The sequence below is a fragment of the Balaenoptera physalus genome (assembly GCF_965194825.1).
Source record: "Balaenoptera physalus genome assembly, chromosome: 6".
Classification (NCBI taxonomy): Eukaryota; Metazoa; Chordata; class Mammalia; order Artiodactyla; family Balaenopteridae; genus Balaenoptera; species Balaenoptera physalus.
The window spans coordinates 129962381-129968451 of record NC_138885.1 but is presented as its reverse complement, the minus strand read 5'-3'; the positions used below and the strand labels follow the sequence as shown (position 1 = coordinate 129968451).

Here is a 6071-nt window from a genome sequence, read left to right as displayed (position 1 = left end):
GGAAAGCACATTACTTAGGGGCATGGGGTGGTGGGCTGGATTAAGTAATTTAGAATTCTTTTTCAAGGTGATAGTCTGACTTGCAAGACTTTTTTTTTTTCTCTGTGGAAGTTGAATAGCACATAGATTTTTTTCTTAATTTAACTCTAGTAACAAATCCTAAACTTTCCCCAGGCAGAAACCACACAGATGAAAGTGGAAGTTCCAGGTCTCACTAATATTTTTCAAACCCATCGCATACTTTTCTACTCATGCATTCATCATGTACAAAGTTCTTGCTCAAAAAAAAAAAAAATTAATTAAAAAGTTTTATTTGGCTGCCTGAGAAAAAGAACTGAAATCTCCTCTTTGTTTCCTGCTTCATATTTTCTGGATAATGAATGAGTCACACCACGAAGGAGTCTGTTGGGGGCAGCCCTTTATTCGCGTGTCTCAAATCCCACCATCCCTGCTCCATTTCTGGCCTCCCTTGTAACCCCACAGCTGTCCTATGTATTCCAGAAGAATGTGGGGTCTCTCCCTCTGGTTGTCTGCTGTGGAGAAGCTGTTCCCCAGGAGACGATGGCAGGATGTCAGGACACAACTGGACCAGCGGAGAGGGGCGCCCTGCAGTTGTCAAGGGGACACAAATGGAGGTCACAGCTTCCCCTGCACTCTGCTGTCTGGACATTTGCTTGGGAAGCAGGTGGGTGATGAAGGAGAAATAAGTCACATTTCTTCATACCTGCCTGTGATCATTGAGTATTTATGGAACACCTGTTGTGTGACATCCAAGGGTTAGGCTGGAAGAGACGATTGTGTCCCCAGCTCCGTGGGCCTCCCTCTGTAGGAGGTTGCAAACCTTGCACTGGGAACCGAATCACTGCGGTGCTGGAACAGCAGCTCCGCAATCGTCTCCTCCCTCACCCCCTCCCATCCCAATCTGCATGGGAACCACCGCAGCTGCCTTTGCCTTGCATCCCATCTCTGAGACCCAGTGGTTAAAAATCTGGGCCTTGGCTTCTGAGTGACCAGTTCAGATCCTGCCTCTGCTACTTAACTAATTGTGTGACTTCTGTTAATCTCTCTGAGCCTCAATTTTCTCGTCTATAAATTGGGGGTCAAACTAGGTCTCCCGTCACACGGTTTTGTGAAGATTAAATGAGATTGTGTTGGGAAGGGGTTTAGCTAGGGACCTGGCTTGTCAGGAGCCAAGGATTCTGTGATCCATCACCTGCTTAGAGTCTGTAGCAAACTCTGGCTGGGAGCTCTGAGCTGCAGCAGAAAGAGGAGGGTCTGCAGCTCTGGTTGGGGAAATAAGACCAACCCATGGGGAGAAAAGAGAGGACAAATTAAGAGCTAAATTGTGTATGGGCCACAAACAAATTAGGATTTATATAAGATAAGGGAGGACCTGGGTGCCTAAGGAGGTCTCAGAGTGTGTAGAGCTGGTGGCTGATGGGACCAGAGGAATCTTTGGTTAAGTAAAGGCCATTCTTGTGAAGCCGAGTTAGGACCGATTCAGGCTGAGCCAGCCCTGTGCGGCCCACCTGGTGGGCTCCGAAGGCCTTCTACTGCCCCAAGGCAGTTTGCACTTGAATTTATTAAGCACCTACTATGTGATAAGCATACATTTACAGAACATCTCTAGTTTTACAAAACATTATTTTGGGAAAATATAAATATATGATTTGGAGACTTGCTGTTAAATATATACCTAGAGGCTTCCTGGGTAGATGTTTGGCAGAGCTAAAAAGCTCACTTGTTTTTCTGTGATGAGAGCCCAACTTAGAAGTTTTTCATTCTAGGCTTGGCTTGGTATGATTTTACTCTGTAATTCCCAGCCTTCCCTTATTTTTCTAGTCATGCAAAGCTTCCTTATTTAGACAAAAATATTAGTTACAAGTTGTTACTTTTTTTTAAATTCAAATACCCATTACACTTGGTTTTGTGGTTATGTAGGAGAATGGACCATTCTTAGGAGATGCAGCTGAAGCATTTAGGGCTGATGTGTCACCATGACTAAATTCACTCCCAAATATTTCAAATCCTGATAGATAGAAAATATTAGCAATTATTGAATCTAGATGGAGTGTTCATGAGTGTTTCTTGTCCTATTCTTTCCATTTTTCTCTATGTTTGGAAATTGCCAAATAAAAAGATAGCGAAAACCCATTGAACTGTAGAGAAAAAATGAAGTACGAGGAATAGCTGTCCTTTCTTGGCTGGTAGTTTTAGGATCTACCAGCCTAAGGCACTTCCCCTTTTCATGCCTGGAGCTGGAGAGTATTTCCCCTCATACATCAGGGCTGTTTAAAATTTGGGCCGTTCCTACAGGCCTCCGATTTCTGCTCTCTGCCTTGAGGTCTCCTCTGTGTCTCTCACTGGCTTCATCCTCAGCCTGTTGGTCTTTCTGAGGGTTTGCCAGACTCTGCCCTGGCTGCCATGGCAACAGAGGAGCAGCCCCCGGAAGAGGCTGAGAGGGGATGGAGAACCTCTTACTTCTAAGAATTCTAGATGTGGGTTCTTTTGGGGACATATTGTATGAACCTCAAGAATCCCTGAGCAAGCACCTGTCAGCCTCAAGTTTTGGGCAGAGGACTGGGGTTGGGGCTGGGGAGAGGACCAAGACCCTCCCCTTAGCTTTGGGGGCGGGGGTCTGAGGAGGGAGATCTTGCGGAGGAAGTATCATTGCACTGGGCATATTGAGAGATTTATGTCTTCCTGATGGAGTCTCAAGGGTGATTTAAACTCTGAGCTCTTTTGACCTTATTTGCTAACTTTAGACCTAACCTCCATGTAGCATGCGATGGCCCCGGGTAATAAAGTGCTCATTCATTCCTTCCACCCATACTGACTGAGTGCTTATTTTCGGCTCCATACTGTGCCAGCGCTGGGGACACAGGGCTCCAGTGTGCCTTCAGACTGCAGTTGCCCCGGGGGCTGGGAGAGGAGGTAGGGGTCAGTGTGGGTTTCCTCAGAGGGGTGGGACCCGGGGCAGGTAAAAGAGGGCTTGAAATTAGACAGAGGGAGGTGCTTTCTTAGGGGGTGGGGGTCACAGTGAGTGAAGGCACCATCTGATCAATGCACATTCTCTGGGTGAACGGAGATTAGTGGGCCTCGGTCAAGCTGGGAAAAGCCTAAAATTAGCCTGACCAGCTGGGCCCAGACTGTGCGGGGCTCCTCCTTACCCCCCTGGCCTCCTCAAGTTTCAGAAAGCACGAGTGTGTGCAGGAACAGCATGCTTTGCCCAGGTCACAGCAGGCAGAACAGGGCACCTGGGGCCAGGCTGGGCAGGGGTGCAGCTCCCAGCAGGGATGCGGTCCCCATGGGGTCCCCTAGCCCTGCAGGGCCTGACAAGAGGGAAGGGGGAGCCCCTGTCCTTCCCCTCTCCTTCTTAACACAGTTTCCTCTTTTGCTTCCCTGTTCTCCTTCCAGACCTGCAAGCCTGGCAGTGTGGACAGCCTGGGGCGGGGCGAGCCTAACGGCTTCCCGCATACCCTGTGCCAGCCTCCTTTCTGACCTTGCCTGAAATTCTCCCCGTTACTCACCATCAGGTGCTATCATCAAGCCTGAGAAGTGGTTTGAGAAGCTAATCTTGTCTTAGAAGGCTCTGGAGCTGGTCTGAGTGGCAAGCAGCAGTAAGTAGGGGGGTGGGGAGGTGGGAAGGAGACGGCTCAGCCTGGTGGTGGTGGCAGCAGAGTGGGGCTGGGTAGCTGGACAGCCTCTTGATGTCCTCCCCCCGTTTCCCACGCAGGGCCGTCCCCACGTGGGACATCCGCAATGTGATTGCTCTTAGGGGGCTGTATTCTGTCTCCAGCCCCACCCCCATTCATTTGTGGAAGCCCTCTCCCCTAGTACCTTGGAATGTAACTTTGAGAGATACAGTCTTTAAAGAGGTAATTGAGTTAAAATGAGGGTGGGCCCTAATCCAATATGACCAGTATCCTTATAAGAAGAGGCTCTCAGGACACAGATACACACAGAGGTATGATCCTGGAAGGACACAGGGAGAAGACACTATCTGCAAGCCGAGGACAGAGGCCTCAGAAGGAACCAGCCCTCCAAACTCAATCTTGGACTTCTGCCTCCAGGACTGTAAGAAAATAAATTTCGGTTGTGGAAGTACCCTCCCCTGCCCCCAGTCTGTGGCGCTTGTCATGGCGGCCCTGGCAGTCTAACAGGCCCTCAGTCCCTCTCCCCAGAATGCCCTGCCTGGTGCCCTCTGTCTATTCATCTTCTTCCCATCTTTTCTCCTGGGTCACCAACCCCGGCTTTCACATGGCTCTAATTTGCAAATGCCACCTCTGGTCCCGAGGTCTTTTTATCTGCAACTGTGCTGGAAGCTTCTGGAGAGTAAAACAGCACTGAGAACAGGCAGGAGGGCCCAGAAAGGCCTCCATAGAAGGTGTGTTGATGGCAAGCCCCCTCATAAGTCGCTCAGCCTAAGCTGATGGCAACGAGAGCCCATCAGTGCAGAGCTGTCGGAGCCCTACCGTGTCCCCTGCCCCTGCTAAGCCTCCCACGTGCCTGGAAGCATAATTCACTGAAATATTAACTTGGGGCTCCTCCTTCCACCTGCCTGCACCCGCTTTCCAGCACAGCACCATGCTTGTATGTCCTAGCCTTGGACATTAATGGAGCCTAGACTTTAGCAGGTGGCAAATGGGCTATGATTCCCTAGGAATAATATTAAAACTGGTACACAACCTCCACACCCCAGCTTCACACCCCTTCTTTGGCAGAGTGGCGGGGGAAACCTCCAAGAAGCTGTGATGAGGAGCAGTGGCCAACCCCTCTGCCCCCAGCCCCCCTCCCCCGGCTGCCATGGGCACCAGGCTCACAGTGTCCGGGAGACCCCAGGGCAAGTGGTAAAAATGGAGGCTGCAGGATGCTGGTGCATAGGGGCCCCACGTATGTGAATGAGACAGGAGGGTACATGGTTAGAGAAGCAAACATTCTACCCACCACTGGCCAGTGCACACCACGCAGTCCCTCCAGATCCACAGCCCTGTGCTCTGCCCCTCTCAGTTCTGGACTCTCCTGCCAGTCCTGGGGCCATTGCTGCTGGTGGGAATGATCTAGGGCCAGGCTCTTGGCTACAGCACTGACCTTACCAGGGGTCTAATGCATCACTCACCCTCACTGTACTGAGCTCTGCTGAGAGCAGTGTGCCAGGCACCTACCCAATGTCTATTTTCCCCTTCTTTCTACTAGCAGGATCCTGATTTGGGGAGAGGGGTAGCTATGTATCCAGCTAAAATACTTCCTAGGATCCTTTGTAGCTAGTGGTGGCCATGTCGATCCAGTTCTGCCCAATGGAATGAGAGGAGAAGTCAGCCAGTAGATATTGAAAAAGGAACTGACTCAACAGACATGTTCGTCAGTTTCTTACCTCTGATTGCTGACTTCACCTTTTCCCCTTTCTATCTTCCTGGAAGACAGTTTGGATGCCTGGAGGTGCAGCAGTCACCTTTCAACCATGAGGACAAAAGCCAGGTGCTGAGTGTGGTGGAGGAGAAATAAAGAAGGAATCTGGCTGACACCCCTTAGTAGTAGCACCGGCCCTTGACTGCCAACTCTGAATTTATTTTTTGCAAGAGATTAAAAAAGATCTCTTCTTTGTTTAAGCCCCTGTTACTCTAGCTTTCAGGTACTTGCAGGTAAACATAGTCCTAACTGACACACAGCCCTTCCTACACAAAATCTGGTAGCTCCTTCTGAAATCTCAGCACCTACCCCAGCCAACCCTAGAGCAGCCCCACCCAAGGATGGCCGTGCCTCTACTCTGACCGCACCACCCTGAGGTGGTGGCCCAGAGGAGTGCAGGGGTGTAGGGCCACAGGCTCAGAGAGGTTAGGTGACTTCTCCTGCATCACATGGCTAGTAAGAGAAGAGTCAAGATAAGATCTTCTATCTCAGAGGCACTGTTTCTTCTCCGATACTAAGGTGGGTGAGGTTGGGCAGGGATATGGGGGTTTGCAGGCCAGGGAATCTGCTGTGATTTCCTAGGAATCATCATCATCATCATAAATAGTAGATCAAAGCCTCATTGAAGGCTTTGCAAATGTTGCCTCAAGGAGACCTAACCT

General features: G+C 50.1%; 1 long non-coding RNA gene across 1 annotated transcript; it reads left to right on the top strand.

The window, feature by feature from the left end:
- The first annotated feature begins 613 nt into the window (after positions 1 to 613).
- Positions 614 to 5609, top strand: LOC309663079. The gene is made up of 2 exons (XR_014265100.1): positions 614 to 3620; positions 5421 to 5609. It is a non-coding gene; the product is annotated as an uncharacterized lncRNA (long non-coding RNA).
- The last annotated feature ends 462 nt before the right edge of the window (positions 5610 to 6071 follow it).